The sequence below is a fragment of the Mus caroli genome, chromosome 19 (assembly GCF_900094665.2).
Source record: "Mus caroli chromosome 19, CAROLI_EIJ_v1.1, whole genome shotgun sequence".
Taxonomy (NCBI): Eukaryota; Metazoa; Chordata; class Mammalia; order Rodentia; family Muridae; genus Mus; species Mus caroli.
This window is the reverse complement of record NC_034588.1, coordinates 22,837,983-22,862,160: the sequence shown is the minus strand read 5'-3', so window position 1 is coordinate 22,862,160 and position 24,178 is coordinate 22,837,983.

Here is a 24,178-nt window from a genome sequence, read left to right as displayed (position 1 = left end):
CTCACTCTCTCGCGCTGTCTGTTTCCCTCTCTCTCTCTCTCTCTCTCTCTCTCTCTCTCTCTCTCTCTCTCTCTCTCTCTCTCTCTCTCTCGTGTGTGTGTGTGTGTGTGTGTGTGTGTGTGTGTGTGTGTGTGTGTGTGTTCCTGTTTTCAAGAAAACCGGAGAGGTGTGGTGAGTAAGAAATAAAAAGAGCCAGGCTTTATCATTTCCAGGGAACCCCTCCCCCACACCGCAACCTTTTGATCCTCTATTCTTTTCTCAGTCAGTGGCTAGTAAATTACCTGCTTTGGACGATGTATTAACTCTCTTAGGCCACTGAGGTACCATTTAACACTTTCTGGGGTGATAAATCAGCCATTCTCCTTTCCCTGTACAAACCTTGCAAGGTTTTTACATGTCTCTAGCTGTGGAGAATTATGAAAGGGCAGGTGCCTCTGGATTAAGAGCAGGGCAAAGCCTGGTGCCGGAGCCTGAGCACGCTGGCTCCCTGACTAATGTTTCAGACGAAATGGAGTCATGATCTGAACCTTGTGTGTAAATCAGGAGCTAACTGAAAATTATGCAAATGAAGCATGGGAAGACGCAATGGCCTGGCGTCTGTCCTCCCACTCAGTCCCTCGGTCCCTCACTCGCCCTTGTGCCCACACTCAGGACAGGTTACATAATGAAAAATGAACATGCCATGGTGAGCAGAGGAGAGCCCTGAAATTGAAAATACTTTCCAGCCTTCTTCTTAACCTGTCATGGAAATCCTGATCTGCTCTTTAAACACTGAATTCCCTCATCACAGGGACACTAGCGGGCAGAGTTCTAACCCTAAAAGGTTCCGCTGGGCACGTGGGCACCTCTGACTGCCGGCCAGGCCCTCTGCATCAAGCTTGCTCTTCTTCCTACAACCTGCTACCGGGATCCATGATAGATCTGTGTCCCCTAATGCTCCTGTCACCTCTGCACCAGGCACAGTGGGAGTATGAATCAAGAGTGACAACCCGTCACCAAGTCACCTGCAGAATGTACCAGTGTGCTACCAGCCGGGGGCAGGTATAGCAGTGCCACACCCACCCTGACATCTTCAGGGCCCACATAATCCTTCCCAGCCCTCCTCAAGCACAGACTCAGGCACCCACTGGGGCAAAGAGCAACACTGTTCCTGTATGTAAAGGGAAGGTGGGAAGACAGCAGGAAAAACTGATCTTCTCTGTGTTGTCTTGGGCAAGTTTCTAATATATTCTTAAATTTTATCTGCATTTATTTACTTCAATATGTCTTTCCTATGAGAAAGCAGGAGTAAGACCGATGGTTTCTTACTGTCATGTCTCCAACACAGATCCAGTCTTCATGTCTGAGTCTTTTCTGGCCCTTGTAAAACAGGGTAGCATTGATGTGGCCACTGTTCACATTCAGGATTTCTGTCCATAGAAGCCATGACCAGTCAATTTAGATTTTCTTCTTCCAGCTTGAGCCCTGGCAGGTCCTTTCCAGTGAATGAGCCCTCTTCCAAACTCCTCATCTAGCCATCCTCTGAGATCTGCACACAGTTCCCGTGTGATTCTAAGTCCAGGAAGGTATCATGGAGCCCTTGCTTTCTGTCCGCACAAGCTTGAACACCCACGCTGAGAGTGCTAACCACTAGGCTTCCCAGATACTAAAGATGTCGTTGCAAGGAATGTGAGTCTCTGCATACCACACACGAGCCAAAACAGACTAGAAAGCCAAAGAAGGTCCAGGCTGCCGCAGACAGCAACTAGAGGAGACAGGGAATCCCCACCCTGCTCCCCAGAATTTCTGTGAGTGCTGATCTCCGAAGCAGCTCCCCATACACCCTACAGAACTGCAAGCAGCTAGCTGGACTCAGGTCTTCCCCTCTGCCTGACTGCATAATAGCAACAACATCCTCTGACACACAGGGGACCCCACTGGCCTGTTTCCCGGGAAACTCCATCTGATTTCTACTTCCCTCTTAATGCATCTCCTCTATGCTCTTTCCTTGGGATCGTGGCCTTAACAGGTATCAGGGGAATGGGAACAGTCATAACCAAGCAACCAATAGTTCTCTGCTTGTGCCTCTGTCTCTCTTGTCCTCCCCACAAGAGAGTGGGGAAGCTTTTTATTTCTTCCCATCTGACTGGACTCCCCCTACACTGCATCCTTTTTCTTAATATTAGGAAATTAATTATGGGAATAGCCTTTCTGTAGCATGAAGGAAACCCTCATCCGATTTAGCTCTTGGTAAAGGAGCGTGGAGACTGAGAAATGTCTTCTGACTGGTTAAGCGTGTTCCATTGTCCGTGACTAATAACCTCTTCCCCTGGTTGTTAAAACCAGACTTTTGGGCCAGGCTGTCAAGATGGATTGGCAGGTGAAGATACTTGCTGCCAAGCCTGATTCCCTGAGTTCAGTCCCCAGGACCTACATGAGAGGAGGAGAGAACTGACTCCTGCAAGGTGTCCCCTGACCTCCATGTGTTCATTGTGACACACACCAGGCCTGTGCACAATAACACACCAAACAAACAAACAGTAATTTAAATTTTGAAAGCCACCCTAAATTGTGAGAGAAAACAGTCGACTCTATAGCCAGACTGCCAAGACTCCTTTTCTCACATACGTGGGCTTCAAGAATAGAATAAACATATATCTGGTGCTGAGAACAGTATCCAGTATGCACAGTAACTACTGGCATGTTCTTTCTCTCTCTCTTTTTTTTAAATTATGAATTTATTTTTTATTTATTTACATCCTAAATGCTGACACTCCTCCTGGTCCCTCCCTCACCAACTCCCTCCCCCACTCCCCCTTCCCTTTGCATCCGAGAGGGTGGGGCACCCCTGAATATCCCCCTACCCTGGTACATCAAGTCTCTGCAGGATTAGGCTCCTCCTCCTCTGCTGAGGCAGAACAAGGCAGCCTTCTGCTATATATGGCACGCTCTTTCTCTTAACATCCATACTATGACCTACGAATATCTCTCTAGGGCATTTACATATACATATGTATACATGTATATATATAATATATTTTATGCTTTTTACAACTCCCCAAATAACAGGAAAAATAATTTTAATTTGGTATTCTACCTAGTTCTTTTGTCTCCCAACTTCATATAATTAAATATTGAATTAATACCTTCTCACTTTAATACTAGCTAACATCCTCAGGAAAGCACATTACTAGCTAGATATGGGAAATTCATATTTTGGACACTTCTGATCGTGTTCTGTTACACACGTAATCTCATTTAACATCCAAAACATTAGAAGAAAATAACAAGTTAAAGGAAAATAACAGAAATGTAAAGCCCGCCAGTGGGGTAAGTGTTATACGGGAACATTAGGGTCTACTTCATCTTAGCTATAGAGCAGTAAATACGATTAGACATGTAGTCGGAGCTCACTATTTGCAGACGCCACATCTACACATACCTTCTCCCTTTAGAATGTATCTGTGGCCACAACCGTGGGAGCATTGACAGTTGTGTCAGTTTCTTTTTATGAAATAAGGACCGAAGAAAATCAGCTAAAAGGAAGAAATACTGATTTGACCATGCACAGGTTTCATCTATGGTCTCTTGGCCCTGTGTTTGGGGGACTGTTGTGGGGCAGAATATTACTGTCTTAAAGGGAATGGCAGGGAAGAACAGCTCGCCCCACAGCGTCCACGAAGCAGAAAGCCAGCAGAGCATGCACCTTCACTGACAGACCCCTTCCTTCATTTTTTTTTTTTTGTCTGTTCTGGGCTTCCAGGCTACTGGACAGCCGCCCACTTTCAGGGTGAGTCTTCTTCTTCATTGCTGCCCCAGTGCCAATCATCTCTAGAAATAGCGTGACAGACACACCCAGAAGTTGGTTTTCTAATCCCTGGACCATCCACTTCTCAGTCAAATCCAGTTGACAATAAACACTAATGTTAATTATCTGGAGGGATGCCAAGTAGTGACCACATAAGTCATATGGAGGACAAATCCTCCTCAAATGAGGTCAAACAAGGACACAGGCTACCTTTCTTATTTACCCTTTATGCTAAAAACAAGTGGCTTCCCATGGCTTACCTAGTGGCATACTCTTCTGGGTTTCTATTTTTGTTGAGGGTTTAGATGTTTCAATAGCCCCCACCATAGCTGAAGTGTTGTCTAGGGTTCTTAAGCACAAGAAAGACAAGGTCTATATATTCATGGCCAACTGCTGGAAAACTTTGGCCTCTATGAGTTGTCATACTGTTGGCAGTGAGTTCAATGCTACTAGGTCAATAATATGTTCTAAGGTGTCTTTCAACAGAAACTGAAACAAGATTGGTTGGTGAAAATGACTATTTGCAAGAGCAGCGAACACTCCTAACTGCTGATCTGTCTCTCCAGTACTGAAACAATTCTTCAATATTTGATGACTGAGTATATCCAGAAAACCTTATCAAATGTAATTACTGTGATAACAAGAATAAAGCATGTATACATGTATACATATTTAGATATAATATATACAAGAGCATGAATGTATAGCAGATACAGTTACCTTACTACCAACATGAGTCTCATCAGCCTCAAAGACAAGGACACTGAATTTTAATAATTCAGTTATTAAAACCCTATGACTGGCCATGTGTCAATCATAGTCATAGTAACTGCTCTGGTTATATCCTGCGGCATACATCCACTCCCTGTAGGCTAACCGTGTGAGTTCTAAGGGTCAGGATCTCTGACAGGGGACATGGAGGTGCCTATCCTTACTCCATCATGATTGGGAAACCAAGGAAGGGCTGGATAAGAGAGAAACTATTATTCTGCTGAGAAGCAGGCTGTAAAGACTTTTTCTAAGCTCAGTTGCTCCACGGGATGAGGATTCAGAGATAAAGCACAGATTTGAAAGACAAGGGCGTGGTGTAGGGCTGAGGGAAAGCAAGAGCACATTAGAAATGTGTCGCTGCTTCTTTAACTTCATCATGGCCTGAAGTGGTTCCTCCTCAGGAAGAGATAGGTGGTAAATTGTAGAACTCAGCACTCTTTGGAAAACTCACTTTGAAACATGAATGTAAATGGATTCCCTGTTCATAGAGCTTGAGATGAAACGCCTCCCATGGCAGGTGATGACTGGAATCTTGCCCCATGGGCTTATGTTGTCAGCCTGCATCAATACAACACCAATCAGAAGAGATTTGTCTAACAATTGTCAAGATTCTTGTCCAACAATTATCATTTAGAACTTGAAAGTGCTATCTCACTCTCTATCAACATTGCTGGGCGGTAACACTGAATAGAGAACAAATTGTGTGCCGAGCATAATTTTTGACATGTGAGTTTAAATATAACAATGGAGGCCTTTTAAGGTGTCACCGCACTTCAATTAGAAAGCCCATCTTTTGTCACTCTGACCATATGAATGTGAGCATCTTCCGACGCACTCAAAAAAACCTCTAGGCAAAGTTGCTAATTTTTAAAAGAATATACCATTAGCTCATGAAAGAGAAAAATGTCACCCTTCAACAAATTAATCCGTGGGTTCATTAGAACATTCAATTCTTTCATTTGTGTCTCTCAGCCTCAGCTCCACATCAAGACCATAAAATATGGACCCATGCCAACAGGTATTGAGTATCTCATCCTACGGAGCTCCTCCATCTTCAGGGCTTTAGAAGTTTAGCTTTGACTCCTGGAAGAGCAAACACGGGTCATTTGGCAACCCCCAAAAAATATCTCAAGGGAGGGATGAGGCTTCCCTTGCTGGCCAAGGTCGCTCACAAGCAGAATGTTAGCCCTGGGGTGTTCATCTGACCCAGAAGTGTTCAGTTTGCAATATACCTCTGGTTCTCATTTACACAAGGGATAATGTGCTGTTCTAGGAGGCCTATAATTCCAACCCCTGCTTCCATCTTTATCCCACATGACACCTTATTCCAGCCAAAGAGAGTGTTCATTGCTCCCAGAAACACCCCCAAGGCCTCCCCACCTCTTGCTGTGGCAGTTCTTTCTGCAGAGCTTCCAGATAAGGATTTATCTACATGCCTTCCTCCCCTCCCCATTGGGTGTTGTTTCTCCTCACTGGCCCCGCCCCACAGGCCCCCACAGAGCTCAGGCTGTGACAAGAGTTTGTTCCTCTTCTGTCTTTGTGGCAAGTCTGTCTTATCAACGTTTGTCCTGCCAAATTAAAATTTCCTGTGCTTCTCTGGAATCAGTTTTTATTCATGTTTTAGCCCCAGTAGTAAGAAAACTCATACAGCCATTTAATTGAGAAATACAATTTCAGAGCATTAGAGAAAGAGGACCTTGAATTGGAGAATCAAAATTAGCAGGGGTTAGAAACAGGAAAGGTAAAGGTAAAAATAATATAATTATATTAAATGTAAAAGAGAGAAACTGAACTGAATAAAAGCAAACCCACGAATGAAATAAAAATGACTGCATGGGAAACAAGATGCATCCACATGTCTGGATTCTTCCTGATGGTGGAGTAAATCCATTAACAAGAGAAATTTAGTAGAAGTTAATAGAAATCTTATAAAAAATATTTTTAACTAAATGAAAGCACTAATAAGTAAAATCAGATAGAGAGATACTGCATGGTGACCCTTACATGTGGAAGCTTAAACCATTGGCCTAAAAGAAAAGAAGAGGAGTGGCTACTAGGCAAGTTTAGGGGAGCAAGGATGGAGGGAGGTAGGAGGTTAGATAATGGGATCTGAAAGGCAGCTAACAAGGAGGAATACGTTTCAGGCTCTGTGGCACAATAGGGTGATCAAAGTTCTTAACAACCTGTTACACACACTTTATAAAGAACTGGAAGGGAGGAGTTCAAAGATCCCAAGTCTCCAGAAACAATAAGGAAATGGGGATATTAATGACTCTGATGTTATACAGTGTGTACCTGCATCAAACTAACTCACAGAAGCTCATAAGTAAGCGCCCATTATCATTATGTGTCAGCTTAAAAGAAAATTAACAAGCAAATAAACTGAAAAAAAAAAACAACACTCAGTGATTTGTGGGACTAAAGTAAAAATGTATATCCAAACTCTTGGCTTTAAGGGATAATTGAATAACAAACCCAGCCTGTTGTATTAGCTCTGTCCAAATAGTATGTATAATCCCTAATTTGATACACATATGTGGCCATTACTGTTCTCTGATAGAAGTTTGGTTTGGTTTGGTTTGGTTTGGTTTGGTTTGGTTTGGTTTGGTTTGGTTTGGTTTGGCTTGTTTTCTTTTTCTGGAACACATCAATGAAATTCTTTTCCCACTGTCCCTGCCAAAGCGAGGTCTTCGTGGGAGTTAACTTCTAATAGCCCATCAGTGTCTAGAACCACAGTCACTCCGCCTGCCATAGAAGACTTCAGTCAATTAAGATGCAGCTGCTTGAGCCAGAACTCTGATGTCTGAAGCTTTGCGTTTGGCACTGAGGAACTGTGGACAAGGTACTCAACTTTGTGAGCCTCTATTTTATTGACTGTAAATAATGTTCATGATAATATATATGCCTCAGGGGTAGCAACTGAATTAGCATAGAGTACTTAATGCAATTCCTAATTCACAGAAAATGTATCCTAAGTGAATTCATTGCTGGAGAGGACATTACAGCAATCCAAGTTCCCAAATGTCAGAGATACTTTCCAGTCCTCTGTAAAACTCACACTTCTAACAATGTGGCATTTTCCTAGAAGAACCATTCTTTCTCTGGGGTTACAGATTTCATATCTGCTCAGAGATAGGTTAAATAGGTCCTTCCCTTTATAAAGTGACAACAAAGGATCTAATAAAGAATCATTGTTTGGGTTTGATACGTCTACATTTACAAAGTCAATGTTAGAGGCCTTAGCAAACTGCCAAAACAAGTTTCAGTTGTTATCAATCTATGAAATTTTTCATCTGGAAATCAAGATGAGGATGATGAAGTTATCCAGGAGAAGAAATGTCATCAAAACTCTACTATGGTGAAGAAATGACACCATAGAGTGACTTGAGTTCAGAAAAAAGAAAGAGTCAAAAATGAAGAGTGGGAATGGGGAGAAGAAGGAAGGAGAACATAGGAGAAGGAGAGAGAAGGCAGAAGGAGGAGGGAGAAGTCAGGAGGAGGGAAAAGGAAGAAGGCAGGAGGAGGGAAAAGGAAGAAGATGGATGGAGAATGCAGAAGGAGGAGGGAGAATGCAGAAGGAGGAGGGAGAAGGCAAAGGAGGAGGGAGAAGGCAGAAGGAGGAGGGAGAAAGCAGGAGAAGAAGGGGGAAGGCAGGAGGAGAAGGGAGAAGGCATGGGGAAGAGGAAATGAGAGCTTGAACTCAAAAGAACACAAAAGTTTGTGTGTGTGTGTGTGTGTGTGTCCTTCCTCACTGCTGCAAACGCTCATCTTTCAGTTCTGTCAGTATTCTGAAGACTGACTATAATACAAAATAATACTTTAGAAGTGAACTGTTGAGTTGGTGATACACATGAATATAATATGTATAACTTTTCCACAAAAAGAGAGTGAGGAATGAAGTGGGTTAGGAATAGCTTCTATGCTTTATTAGAATTGAGTTTGGTAAGTATAAAGCAGATTTAGATAATTTAATGTGTACATAATAAGCTGCAGGACAAATGGAAAAATCATTTTAGACTATACTCTAAAAGTTATTAAAGTTGAAATATTAGACTAGGAAAATCCAGTTAGTGGAATAAAAACACATAAAATAGAGGCTGGGATGTAGTTCAGAGGTCAAAGGCTTGCCTAGCACGTACAAAGCCTTGAATTCAATTAATCCCCTTGTTGGGGAGGGAGAAAAAGAAAGAAAGAAAAAATAAGGGAAAGAAGAAGACATGAGGAAAAATAAAACATAAACATAGTTATCAGCCTAACCACATTGGTAACAGCAAGCAAAATTAGATTTAACAGTGTAATCAAAATGTGAATATGTCATTTCATTGTATTGCCAATCAAGTATAATTGTATGATATCTGTAATAGATGTCCTTTACATTCAGATACACAGACTGAAAGCAAGACACTGGGGAAAGAAATATTAGATAAATAGAAACTCTAGGAGAGTTAGAATAAACACAACTTCTTTAAAAACTGTCCGTATTTTATAATGATAAAGTTAATTCATTAGGAAGACCTAGCCATATTCAACATATTCACCAAAAAGAGACCTTAAATTAACCAAAAATTGGAACAAATATAGAAACAGATAATTTACAAAATTCAATGCCACAGTTTTGATCATAGCTTTGACAAATAATCAGAAGAGCAACATGGAAATAACTGACCTGAAAAATCCTACACAGCTACTCTACCCTCAGCATATCTAGGTGTCTCCAGCATACACACAACATACGGATGCACGTATTGTCCTGTGTAGCTAAAGTAAGTCATGAGGCAAGTCTCAATAAACATTAAAAGACTAAATCTGTACAATAGAGTTGTCACCAATCAAATTAGAGAGCAACAGCATAAAAACACAAAACACTCACACACAGACCAAAATGAAGCACAACTCCTAACCAACCAATGGGTCAGAAGCAGAGTCACTGGGAAGTTAGAAAATTTCTGAGATGAATGAAAGCAAAAATACAACAAAATGTGTTAGATGCCAGACATCTATAGCTTTAATATAGGGTATTTTAAAAGAGAAAGATTACAAATCAAATAGAAACCAGAGAAATTATACCCAAGTCTAGTAAAATGCATACAATAACAAACATTAGGTTAGGAATTGGAATAAAACAGACTATAGATACCAATAATAGAAAAAACACCAGTTTGGGATATTTAAAAAGAGCAAACCTTTAGCCAAAGTGATCAAGAAAGAGAGAATAAAGGGTTAAACTAAAGAGGCAAAATGAGAAGTTGGAGAGATGACTCCATAGTTAAGGACACTTGTTGCCCTTACAGAGGACCACAGTTCAGTTCCCAGCACCCACAAAAGATGACTAACAACCATCTGTAACATCAAGTTCAGAAGAGATGATGCTCTCTCTTCTGGTCTCTTCAGACTGCATACCCATGGTTCAAAGACATAACATGCAGGCACAACGCCCATAGGCATAAAATTAATATTTAAAAACAAGATGTAAAATCATTGCTGGAAGCAAGGAAAGGGGGTCATAAGACTCCACCAGAAAACCCTGTCTACAAAGTAGCAGGATATAAAATTAACACAGAAAAACAAGGAGCTCCTGGTCTACCATTAGCAAATGTGCAAGCAATGAAGACAAGAAAAGAAACATATTCTACTATAGGTGGAACAACAATATGAACTAACCAGTACCCCAGAGCTCATATCTCTAGCTGCATATGTAGCAGAAGATGGCCTAGTCGGCCATCACTGGGAAGAGAGGCCCCTTGGTCTTGCAAACTTTATATGCCTCAGTACAGGACAATGCCAGGGCCAAGAAGCAGGAGTGGGTGGGTAGGGGAGCAGGGCGGAGGGAGGGTATAGGGAACTTTTGGGATAGCATTTGAAATGTATATAAAGAAAATATCTAATAAAAAAATAAATAAATTTTTTTTAAAAAGAAAAGAAATATATTCCAAAAAGTTAGGTGCCTAGGAATAAACATAAACAACAAAACAAAAGATTGCCTCCATGAAAATTTTAACATACTGAAGATTCTAGATTGGCAGAGCCTCTTTGTGAAAATGGCTACATTACCAAAAGTGATGTAGATTCAACACAATCCTTCCCCAAATCCCACTCTTTACAGAACTAGAAAAAGGATCCTAAAATTTATGTGAAGCACAAAAAAAAGAAAGAGAGGAAGAAAGAAAGAAAAAGAAAGAAAGAGAAAGAGAGGGGGAGGGAGGGAGGGAGGGAGGAAGGAAGGAAGGAAGGAAGGAAGGAAGGAAGGAAGGAAGAAGGAGAAAGAAAAATGCTGGCAATATCAAAATACCCAGCCCCACACGGCATTACAGAAGTGTAGTGGCAAAAATCAGCGTGACTCTGGCACCAAAATGGCCCTACACAACAGGGGAACTGGAGAGGGACAGCGGCTGACACGTGATTTTTGACAAAAGCACCAAGAACACTTTGGTGAAGACAAAGCAAAAGGCCGCCTTTTCAACAAATGGTACTGGGCAACCTAGATTTCCATGTATAGAAGAACGGAACCAGAGTCCTCTCTCTTAGCCTATACATCAGATCAAAGCAGATCAGAGGCCTCATTTTAAGTCGTTAAACTTGAAAACTGCTAAAAGAAAACATAGGAAAAGTATTTCAAAATAAAGGCACACATAGGCGAGGAGTTTCTAAAAATGACCTCAAATAGCACACAAAACGCTTCCAAGAATTGACAAGTGAAACCACATGGAATTTAGAAGTCCTGTGTGGCAAAAGAAACAATTATCAGAGGGACAAGGTTGGCTACAGAGTGAGGGGAAATGTCTGTCTTCAAATGTACATCAGGTCAGATTATTACCTAGGCTATAGAAAGAGCTGAAAATTAAATATCAAAGCAGTGAAATTATCAAACTAACAATTCGAGAAATACAAATATAACCAATAAATACTTGAAAATGTGTTCAACATCCTTAGCCTTCAGGGAAATGCAGGTTAAGACTTCCTTGACTTTCCATCCCCGCCCCCCACGTTAGAGCCACTCCCATCAACAAACAAACAACAACAGTATAGGTCACTGTTTCCAGGCAAGAGGACCGCTATACACTGCTGGTGAGATGTAAGTGTGTGCAGCCACTATGAAAACCAGTATGGATGTTTAAAATAATGCAACTAAGAGCAGAGCCTCCATAGGGATAGCGATAGTCCTTGGGAGCATGTTGTGTTCTAAAAGACTCTAAGTCAAACTGAGCACAATACTATTGCACATCTATATTTATGACTATAGAGACACAAAGTTTGGAAATGGAACCAGCCTGGAGGTCCATCCACAGATGAATGGATAAACAAGATGAGCTATGTACACAAGATGGAACTTCACACAGTCAGGAAGAACTACGAAGCCTTGAGTTTCGCAGAAACTGGATGAAGCCAGAGATCATAGCGTTAGGTGAAATAAACCAAACATAGGAAGACAAATACCATATACATGCAAAATTAAACATTAAATTATACATATGTACATACTTACGTGTTTGTACATGTGAGAGGAGATCCCAAAACTCGAAAGTGATCATGAAAAGGGAGGAAAAGTGGGGAAATCAAGAACGGAATACTCCTGATAAGAAAACAGGCAAGAAAGCAGAAGACAAGAGTAACTGGGTGAAGAAAGGGAGGTAGCTGGAGGAGGAAGGGAATTGATGAGAACAAAATACAGTAGCCATATTACATGTGAAGATCATACCACACGGTGAGACCCGTTACTTTTGTGCTACCTAAAATCTTAATTTAAAAAAAAAAAAAAACATAGAAAAACTACCTATTTAGACAATGGTATCTCTCAGTATGGAATTTTGATACACGTGGAGTTTCTTTCGTGCATGATAAAAATCTCCTAGACTTATTATACAGAGATGGCTGTACAGATCCTATAGACCAAAGGAGCCCTCGAACTGTACATGTAAATTGGTAAAAAGAAAAAAAATATGGCTTATTTCAATAATAATAAGTTTGTTTGTTTGTAACAAGAGCCACGTGGGCAGAGAGAACGGGAGAGAATGTGCCATGGACAGAAAATGTTCAGTGACACCAGACTGCAGACACAGGACAACTATCGTCAAGTCCCAATGAAACAGAAACTGTAAAACTGGTCCAAGGCACCAGAACATAGACAGCGAGAACGTTGGCAGAAAGCGTTGGAAACCTAACTTAATATCAGGCCCCCAAATGGCAGGCAGAGATGCGTATTCTGATGCCGATGATGAAGGACAATGGAATGTTACCTTAATTCTGCACTGCTTCCTCCCCAGATAAACAGCAATTTTCTCTCCAAAATTACCGGGAGCTGTGACCAGGACAGAGCTGTCCTTCAGAAAGAGGACTTTGTAAAACAACCACCACTATCACCACCACCACCACATTCACCACCATCACCACCACCATCACCACCACCACCATCACTACCACCATCACCACCACCACCACGACCACCATCACCACCACCACCACCACCATTACCACCATCACCATCATCACCACCACTACCACCATTACCACCATAACCACCATCACCACCACCACCACCCTAGTTTAACAAGTGCATCCCACAGTTCTGGGGGTGTTTATTGCCCCCCTCCTTGTGAAGCTGCCTGGACTCCTCTAAAAACCCATGCTTTGCCCGTATGAATAAACACTCCCAACTCCTCCGCTTTGAGAATAGCAATTTTTATTTGCACTGAAAACAGCAGAAGGAAAACACTGTGAATGAAAGAGATTTGTCCTTCAACTTTCCCTTCCCCTCCCCCCCCCCCCCCCCGCCCCAGAGGACTAAACTAAACTACATTGGCCTCATTTTCTTTTACCTCCCCTAAGAAATACCACCAGTCGTAAATATTGTAGCTGTCCCCTAGACTCTGGCTGACATTTCATGCAAAATTCATTTCAGAGGACATCCACCTTTTAGTGATTTATAGCCAAAGTGTTGAGGATTTTGGAGAGCAAAAGATATGAAATACAACCAAACAAAGACCTCACCTTGTCAGTCACTCTGTGATCTTTTTCCAGTGGGTGGTGGTGCATTGCAGGTGTACTGTTCTGAGATTAGGACCAGAAGAGAACAAAACCTTTACCTTTCTTATGGAAAGGGATTTCACAGTCATTCTATGAGTGGGAAAATGCCTGTCTGCCTCCCTGCCTCCCTGCCTGCCTTCAATGAGCATTTCAGTGTGGGAAGGATACCATCTCTTCAGGGGGTCCCTGTCACCAGTGTGGACAAGATCCAACTGCAGAAATCTTAGTGGGAATTTGAGGGAGAGTTGCTTTAATAGAGGTAAGGGTGAAGGGCAGGGCTGAGAATTAGAGACAGCCTAGAAACTCAAAATGGGGGAGCTCCTGTTTCCAGTTTGGATGCCAAGTCAGTAAGTGCCTATCAGTTAATTTCCCTGGACCACAGCTTTCACTTACAGTGCAGAGAGCATCACAGAATCTGTCTTCTGATACATGGGATAGTTTAAGAGAACGATGTCAGCATCCAACAAGCTACAGAAAGAGGCCAAGTCACACAGCAGGCTCAGAACAGTGCTAACATTTAGGAAGCAAGTTGAGGGTAACTGGAATAATTATATTTCCATATACATATCACATACCCAGTGTCTCTTTATTTTAAAAACTTAGGATGTTTAGGAAGTCCTGACAATAGATAGATAGATAGATAGATAGATAGATAGATAGATAGATAGATAGAAAATTCACATAACCTTCTTAACCTTGACTGTCACTTTAAGTATTCAGCCATTTAAAAGGCACTTGAACACCTGCAATACAGGGAGAACGGTTTATTTCCCTACTAGAAAAACAATCAACCAAATTTAAATAAATCACCTCCATGTATCTCCTGCAATGGACCAGCTGCCTGGTTCTTTGTCCCTGAATTGCTATTGCATTTATCTAACAAAAGCACAGTGTGCTGATGCCATTCTTTCCGGTGAGGAGAATGCTGGGAGCACCTAAATCAGAAAGAGGCAAGGTCCCTTTGGCTACAGCTTAAGAGGGAATCTGTTTATACCGATCCCAGCGTGGTCTCTGCCTCTCTGTTTCCTCTCTTCCACATACAACTCAACACTCTTGGGCTGTAATTTGGGGAGTTGTTGTTGTCTAATTGAGGTCCCCAGACTAAAAGTAGCCTTGTTAGAAAGGTGTTAGAGACAGAAAGTCCTGCTCCCACTACCTAAGCCAGAAAGTGTGTCCAAAACTCACAAATCTGTGCGCTCACCACCTCTCCCAGGTGATTCTGAACCCCACTCAATTTCATAAGCCATCTGGGCAGGCGAGGCACTCCCACCTGTCTCCAATCTTCTTTCCAGCAAGTTCGGTTTTTACCAGGACTTGGGGGCGTGGGGGGGTTACATTTGTAAACCTCTGAGGATCCTACCCAGAAATCGAAAGGTGCTGGGCTTAAGTGGGGTTTGAAGTGTTTTCTGCTTTTATAATTCAACTGAGCAGAACATCAATGCCTTCTCCCTTAAGAAAAGAAAGAAGAGTGAGAAAACCACTCTCCTGACACTCTCAGGATGCGGGCCTGAGGGGAGGGAGAAAGCAGCTCACAGGGTGGAGAGCCGGCTCCATTCTCAGGCGTCACCTAGTGGGCGCTGAGGAGAGGCTGCCGCCACACTCCCAGCGCAGGCACTGTAGGTACAGAGAGGAAGGTTGCTACTGAAAGAAGATGCAGGAAGCACAGAGGGCAGAGGCTCAGGGTACAGCCCAGGGAGGCTACAGAGAGAGAGCTGGGATTCTAGGGAGAGAAAGAGGGACCTTAAAGAAGAGCATACTTAAATGCTATGTTTTAAATATCCTATTTTAACACAAAGTCTAAGGCATGTATCACATCCTGACCTTGGGCATAAGCAGTCTCTGGTCTAGCTGTAGCCAGATAACAGTACTGGCTGTAGGTCCTGTATCTCCTGTTAGAATTACCACACGGGCAGCTTTTGTTCTTACTGTTTTTAGGATGCTGAGATTCCCCTCAGGTGAGAGCAGATGACTGCTAAGCCCTTGTGACCCCTAAACCACACTGGGCCTTCATCTCGGTCTGTTGCTTGCTCCAGCTGGTACCCAGCTTTTCCTGGCTCTTCAGCATGCTGGGTACAACTCAACCCTATTCTTGGGAAATGCAATACCATTTTTTATGCGTAGCTCAGGGAGGACTCACACAAAGGTGGACTGGCATCCCTGAGGCCAAGATGTACACCTGAGGGACCAGCGTGCTTTCGAGAACTACTCTGTAGCCCAAGGCTGTCGTGAACATTATGTAGATGGCGTCCAGTACCCTCAAAATGAAAAGTCCACTCTTCCTTCCTTAGAATCACAAATGAAAATGAAAAGGAGTGGACATCTTCATATACTAGTAAATTTCAAATATTTGAAAGGGAAACAGCGTTTAAAAACCAAAGATTCTCCTGAGAGAGTGGCTACATTTTAGCAGGCTATAATATTAGATACACAACCTCATCTTGGGAGGTTAGGTGAGCGGGAACCTCCTTCTATGGAAAAATAAATAGATAACCCCTCAAGGAACTTAACAACGTGTGACCTAGTGCTTCCTACTTTATTTAAAGAGCAGGTCTTGAAGAAGATATAACTAAGAACAGATTCCCTCTTCCTTTGTCAAATACCAAGGGAGAACCCCTCCCTCCACTGCTGATGGTGACTGGGCTATCGACTGCTGGCTTTGGTTAACAGTTGATTAGAAAAGAATATAAATTATCTATCATGAGTATCTAAAAAAGCAATAAGACAAACATGTCTTCACAGTATTAGCAGAACTTCTGAAATGTCCTGTGTCCCCTTCTCTACTCCACACTGCTCCCCAGTATTTCTTCTCCACCCCAAGTGTGCCCAATTCTTCAGACTAACCAACTCCATACTCCAAAGCCGGGACCTTCTGTACCCATCTACCGAGCAGAAGCCATGTAGGAGGGGGCAGCGCCAGGCCTCTCTCTCTTCAGTGCTGAGCACTACCATTCCAGTGTACTCCTGACCTCTGACCTGGATCCTCACCCATCAGTTCATTTTGAGCTCACTAGCCAGTGTTTTCTGATCAACAGGTCCTGAACACTCCCTGGCCCTACTTACTCATAGGTCTGTTGGGGGTCGATAAGCTGTGCCCTTGGGCTGAATGAGCAGGAGTTGGAGACACAGTTCGATAGAAAGAAAATGAAGATTACAAGGCCAGGAGCCTGAGAGAGAAAAATCTTTAGAGCAGTGGTTCTCAACCCATGGGCTGCAACCCCGCATATCAGATATCCTGAATATCAGATATTTACATTTCGATTCATAACAGTAGCAAAAATTACAGCTATGAGGCAGCAGTGAGATGATTTTATGGTTGGGGGTTAATACAACTGTATTAAAGGGTCGAAGCATCAGGAAGGTTGAGAACGGCTGCTTTAGAGTCTGTGGTTGCAATGACAGTGAACAGCTAACCTAAGTTGATGATCATCTTGACTAGAACACCCTCCTTTTTCCCCCCTCAAAAAGTACACTGCGCTGCACAGGTGTGCTGAGTCTCCAGGATCAGAGATTGGAGGGCATTAAATACAACAAAAATGGCAGTTTCTTTTCTTACCACCTTCACTTGTCCCAGCTCTCCAATCTTCCCAGACCAACAATTCTCTCCTAAGTCCTTCGAGTCATTTAAATGATGCCAAATCCACACAATCAAATGGAACCATCTGGTCTACAGTGTTTTCATCATGGCATTACAAGCTAAGGGAAGGGGGGGCCTAGCCTGTGCCCAAGAGAGTTTTGCAACACACCAGAGACACATGAGCAGCCTAATTAAATATGAGTGAAAGCATAGACTCGGGAGGTGCCAGTAACGCGAAGCTGTTCCTCTTTAAGCCAGTGTTCTTGGTACCGATACGGTCATGCTCACTGTGTGACCATTGCCTCAGGACCTGCTCAATGGCAAGTCTTCAGCTTCCTCCTCCCAGACTTACTCAATCCGAGCAAGAGAGAGGGGGGAGCGGAAATAAGGAATCTTTTTTTCCTAGAAAGCTGTTTAGAAGACTTTGATAACTGCTAAACTCAACCCACTGTTCTATTACACGGTTTCTAAGCCTTGACTGGCAGTGAGGCATTGTGGGAATATCTCATAAATGCAGCATGTCTGATAGCATCTCTAGCTTCTATTCACCCCATGCTAGTAATAATAATAATAATTTTTAAAGTCTCCCAACATGGTAACATGACCCACAGGGGGGCAAAAATCATCCCCTTTTGATAATTGTGGTTTTAGGATAAAGTGTTTCCTCCTGGAATTATTATGAATTATTATGAATAGATGGATAGATAGTTAGAAGATGATAGATTAGATAGAAAAGATATATAAATAGATAGATAGATAGATAGATAGATAGATAGATAGGTAGATAGATAGAGATAGGTACATACATACATGATAGATTAGATAGGTAGGTAGATGATAGCAGATCGATAGATGAGAGATAGGTGGATGGATATATAGATAGGTGATAGATTTGATAGATGATAGACAAGAGAGAAGAGATAGATAATATATTAGATGATAGATAGGTGGATAGGTAGATAGATAGATAGATAGATAGATAGATAGATAGATAGATGATGTGCAACATGAAGTTCTAAAGGTGTGCTTTTCTGTAATATTCAAGGAAAGAAAAGAATACCAATTCAATACATACTCTTGGGAAACCCGAGAACTGTTTCATTACTGGGTTGCAGATGGCTGTTTCCTTTAAGCTGGTCATTTGGGTTTCCAAATGGATCTTCAGTGGATCTTCAGAGTCTGGACATGGTGCTTTTCAAGTACACACTTTTGTCACTGTGTCCTCTGCTTTTATCATCAAAATAATCTTTTAAGAGAGCTGGACAACTGGGTTCTCACCACTCACAGGTATCTGATCTTTAAGCTTTAGATCCAGATCTTTAGACCAAGATGCCTTAGATCAAGCATCTTGTTATGCCCCAAACCATAACCTTTTGCCATTACAACAAGCAAACTCATTGGATGTTTGCAGCTCCCCAGCCCTATATAGACAGATATAACCACTAGACTTTGATGAAACAGTGTGCAGTGTTCAGACCTGCCTCACCTCTCCTGGGTACTTCTTGGACATGTAGGGTTACCTCAGTGCTGTCCATCAGATTCTGCATTTTGGGAAGCTTCTCCACATATCTTCCCTGGACATTAAAATCTAGGCATCACCAGCTTGGGCCATGGGGATGATGATCGTGTAAAGATTAGAGTCCAGTCCTGGCCTCAGGCTTCTCAGCCTTCTGCACCATTTGGTGCTTGTTCGCTGTGTTAGCTCCTCAGGTCACGGTTATAGATTGCCACATGCTCAGTGGCTTCAAAAATGCATTGCCTTGTAGTGCTGCTGTACAGTAATCAAAACCTGCTTTCACTGGGCTAAAATCAAGGTATTCTCAGGTTCTAGCCCTCAGAGGGGAATGTAGGAAAATATGCTTCCTTCCACATTTAACTTCTAGGTGGACCTCTGCACTCACTCCTTGGCTTGCCTTCTTTCCTGTTTCAACCCCAATATCATAACATCTTCCAGTCCTCTCTCATGAGCTGGCTCCCTCTTAATTAAAAGAAAAAAATTGTCATCACTGTGAGCCCACCTGGATTAGCCACATCATCTCTGCCTTGATATCACTAATTTCATTAAACTCTTAAATTACCTTTTGCCATGTAAGGCAGGGCATTCACAGATGCCAGGGGCTAGGGCATGGATGGAAGAGAGGGGTGACACCTAACAAGTGTCTCCTGAACTGAATTCAGATGGCATAGCTGACATATGATACCTTTCCCCAGACTCCCACTTCTCAGAAGCATCAGTCCCTTGCAACTACCCAGCCTCCTGTGAGTCACCCATCTCCCTACCATTGCTCCTTTCCCATTCCCATGATCCCATCCACTGCTTGCCAACACAGCTCTCAGCTCGGTGCTTCATGAGCCCAACATTGGTTTCAGCTCACACAGCTGACTGCCAGCCACAGTCCACACCTCCTTCTGGGAGTCTCCCACTTCCTTCAGTGTCTCCAAGCCACCAGCCTGCTGACCTAATGGCCACCTCCCTTCTTTTAAATCTTCCTGAATATGAGTTAACCTTTTTTAAAAGAATAAATGGTTCATGCTCGGGAAGATATCCTTTCTCCACTCCTCCTAAAACTCACAGTAAACAATGAGGAGAAGCCACCAGCCAGCATACTATGCTGTTTACAGCACTCTTCCAAGGAGACTAAGTTCCACATATAAACAGGACTTCATCAGTTTTTCTCCTTCATGGTGAGTGGACTGAAGGACTAAAACCACACTAACTTAACCCTTGGTTGAAATACATAATGAAAGAAATTGTCCATACAATAACAGCCATAGGGTATTTTCAACTTGGAAATCTTAATGTATTTTTCCCATGAATCGGTGCTTTACCACACTTGCTAGAGGCAGGGGGATGCAGCAAAGGCTGGCTGTTGGCAGGGAAATGTGAAAAGCATTCCATGTTCTGAGAGGATCCAAAACGTGATGACAGCCAGCATAAAGTCAAAAGACGACGAGGTAGGACTCAATGGAGATCCCAAGAGAAAGAGGGCACCACTCTGACCCACACAGTAGGGCCCAAACTGCCCCCAAAGTGTCTCAGTGAAACAACAGAGATAACATGGATGAAGCTTCATTCTGCAGCTCATACAAAAATATTAATACTAATACTGAGGGCAATACATGGGACCAAAAGCATCATTCTTTCCCATTGTATCAAGACTCCAGGAGACTCACAGGCGTGCCTCGACAGCTTCGATGCTTTATTCAACTGGCCATAGATGTTCACCATGCTGCCACATTTATTTTCTCAGCCACTTCAGGATGCCCTTCTCTAAGTACGGCAGCATATATTTTTTAACAATAAGCAGGACTGGAAAACCGGCTCAGCAGTTAGGAGTGCATACTGCCCTTCCAGAGGACCTGGGTTCATATCCCAGCACCTACATCAGGTCTAACCACCTGTAACGTCAGCTCTAGGATATATCATGCCTTCTTCGAACCTCCAAGGGCACTCTACTCACATGTGCATGCTCCCACACAGAAACACATGTGTTCACATAAGTAAAAATAGAGTGAATCTTTAAAATAATAATAATAATAACATGGGTACATTTTCATGATGCTAAAGTCGTTCTCCTAATCAGAATACAAGAGCTTAGTCTACAGTTTATAAGCCAGTATGGTCAGTAATATCTTTGAACACATTTTCCTTACCAAGGGGAATGACCATACATTTGATTACGTGTCCTATCTTTTTGTTCTTTTTAAATCTGGAACAATTCCACAGCCTTTCAGTAGAGGTCATCTATACTACAGAATGTTCCTCAATCTGGGCTTGGCAGATGTTTTCTTTCAGTTGGCTTCAGGTTACACAGGCTCAGCCAGGGGACATATGAAGTCACAGTGTCCACTTAGAGTTGTGCATCTGGAGCCATAGGAGGCCATCACTGCTGGTATAATGTCTATTAGCATGGAAAAATGTTACCCAGTGTCTCCACTCCATATCTGCTGCCTTTCCCCTTTGCACCTAATACATAATTTATGAAGGAACATTGTGAGAATCTGAACATATAAAGTTCTACATATAAATTTACACTTATGTGAAATATCCACTGAGGAATTAAAACTGGGACTGCCTTTGCAATAGTGTGTGTGTGTGTCTGTGTGTGTGTGTATGTGTGTGTGTCTGTGTGTGTGTGTCTGTGTGTCTGTGTCTGTGTGTGTATGTGTGTGTGTCTGTGTGTGTCTGTGTCTATGTGTCTGTGTCTGTGTGTGTATGTTTACATGCTTTTATTTGTGCATGTGTGTATGGATGTATGTGTACATATGTAAATGTACACTTGAAAGGCAGAGGTCTGCATTGGATGTCTTTATCATCACTATCCATTTTGCTTTTGATGCAGGGCCTCTCACTGAACTTGAAGCTCATTGATTGAGCTAGACCCATTGGACAGCAAGCCTCAGGGATCCATATGGATGAGCCCACCACGGCCCCCCTTCCAATGCTCTTTCTGTGGATTTTATGGATCCAAACTGAAGTTTTCATAGTATATGCCAAGTACACCTCCAACTGAGCCATCTTCCCACCTTATAATGACTTTAAATTACTTATTTTTAACAATACCCCTCCTCCCTCATTTATCTACTTCAGACAAGAAACTTTTTCTCTTCTTTTTGTTTATTTCATTACCTCCAGTATAGACTCCTGAGATCTTATTTTGTTCAATGGGTTGCTTCTTTCTGTGTTCAAATTTTCCCAGATGTGGCAAGCTGGTTCCAGCTGGTTTCTATCATCCTTTTGACAGGGCTCTACCACTTTTTATGAGAACATCTTTACTTTCTTGCATATCAATGTATTCCCACTAATCCCTTTCTCAGTGTTTAAATCAAAATTTATTCAAATTATAAAAATTCTCCACTGCAAGTCATACTTTGGAACATTTTTGTGTAAAACATACTACATAGTTAATTATAGGTTAGCTTACATTTTGTTTTTAAATAAAGGAACTGTCATTTCTCTGAATATGTGTATTTACGTGCTCTCCCTCTTCTGACAATAAAAATAAAGACCTTCTACGTATAAATGTGTGTTTATAGCATTCGCACTACTAATAACTGGCCTTATTGTTACTTCTGTGTATTTTGTTGAGTCCTAGAGACCATTGCAGCCTAACTCCTCTTTTTCTGTCTTTAGTTCTTTTTCTCTATCTTAGAAAGAACCTGTTACACTTATCTTTGAAGGCTAAGTAAGTGTCATCATCATGAGACATCTGCTGAGAAACAGAATACACAGTGGAGGGAAGACACAAGCTTTGGGAAGAGACATGAGCTTGAACAAGGGTTCTACCACACAAACTTACAGATACAAGATACAAGAACTTGGACTCACTGTTATCTTCTTTGGTCTTTGTTTATACTTTTACTATATATATCTTATAATGTACTATATCTCATACTATAATATATGTCTCAAAGATTTGTTATGTGGCCTGGAACATCACTTTAAAAATCTCCCAACTCAGATCTTGACAAATAATAAATACTCAAGAAATCTACATTACATTTTCCCCTTCTAACCAAAGCATTATGCAGTTTTAATATGATTTCCCTTCTTGTGGCCCTTCAACTGCTCCCTAGGAAACTCTAAAAGAAAACTCACAAACCATCTGACAGTGATACTGTTCACTGGAGTCCACCCATTGTAACAGGAGTGCTGGCGGTCATATGCGAGGATTGCCAAGTTCATCCTCTGGCACCGACCAAAAACTGAACAAAAGAACAGGCTGCAGACAAAGGGAAAATAGCAGCGTTATCCCTTCAGGATGGGGGAGGTCTAAGACTGGAAGTCCAATATACAAGCACTAGCTTGAGTATTTTATAGGGACCTGGGTCCTCCGTTCTTTCCCACTGGTCCTGTTTAGAAACCAATCCCCATATCTTCCCACCATTCTCCCTACAATGTCTTCTGTAGACAGTGTAGACAGAAGCCTCCATTTCAAGGAGCCCTCCTCTTTCCCTGGCTACCTATGTCCCTCTGACTCCTTTATCATAATCTCCATTTCTAGCTTAGCATACCTGCATTCCCTGGCATGAGAGAGATACTTCACAATTCCACCTTCTCTTCCTTTCTTCCCATGTGATTAGAAGGATAAAAGGCACTTGACTATCTAAGCATTTGGCAGAGCTTGCCCCCAGAGAGTTAACTATACATTAGAAGATATATTCATTGGCTATAAATTCCTGCTTCCTACCAAAATCCCACATCAAACATCTATGTCAAGGAGAAAAGTATTCCAAATAATACTGGACACAAGACAAGAATCCTGTTATCACTTCTCCATTTAATATAGTTCAAAGAGAATTTTTAAATCCTATAGGTTTCCCAAAAGAGTAAGTGAAATATTAGAATTAGTTAGAAAAAGTAAAACCTGTTATTTCCAAATAATAGTACTATCCACATAGAAAAATCAACAAAAGTACTCAAATGTAGAGTTTAACAAAAGTTGCAGTATTATAAATTTAACAAAACTAATATTCCTATGTATTAGCAGTAATAACCTTGAAAATAAGACGTCTCTTATAATAGTAACAAAGTAGTGTATATAGAATAGATATCTCCCTATGAGGATGTATATAACCCTTATCATGTTAAAAATAACAATATCCTGTTGAAGAACATAAGGGAATGTTGGTGTGATGGAAAGCTCTCAGTGGTTTGAGCTTTGAGAAAATGAGCTATACAGAGTGACCTTTTAGAGGAAAGGTCTCAGGGCTCTCCAAATTAATCTACATGTCCACAGAATACCATCAAATTTCCAAGGCAAAATTTTAAAGGTAATACCTCTAACCCATTCTAATTTTTTTTTAATTTTATGTCTATGTTGTTTTGCCTGAATGCATGTCTATGAACCATGTTCATGCCTGGTACCTGTGGAAGTCATCAAAGGGCATCAAATCCCCTGGAACTGGAGTGACAGACAGTTGTGAACTGCCATGTGGGTCCTGAGACTTAAACCTGAGTCCTCTTGCTGAGTGTTCTTAACCACTGAACCATCTCTCCAGCTCCCCATTCTAATATTAATATA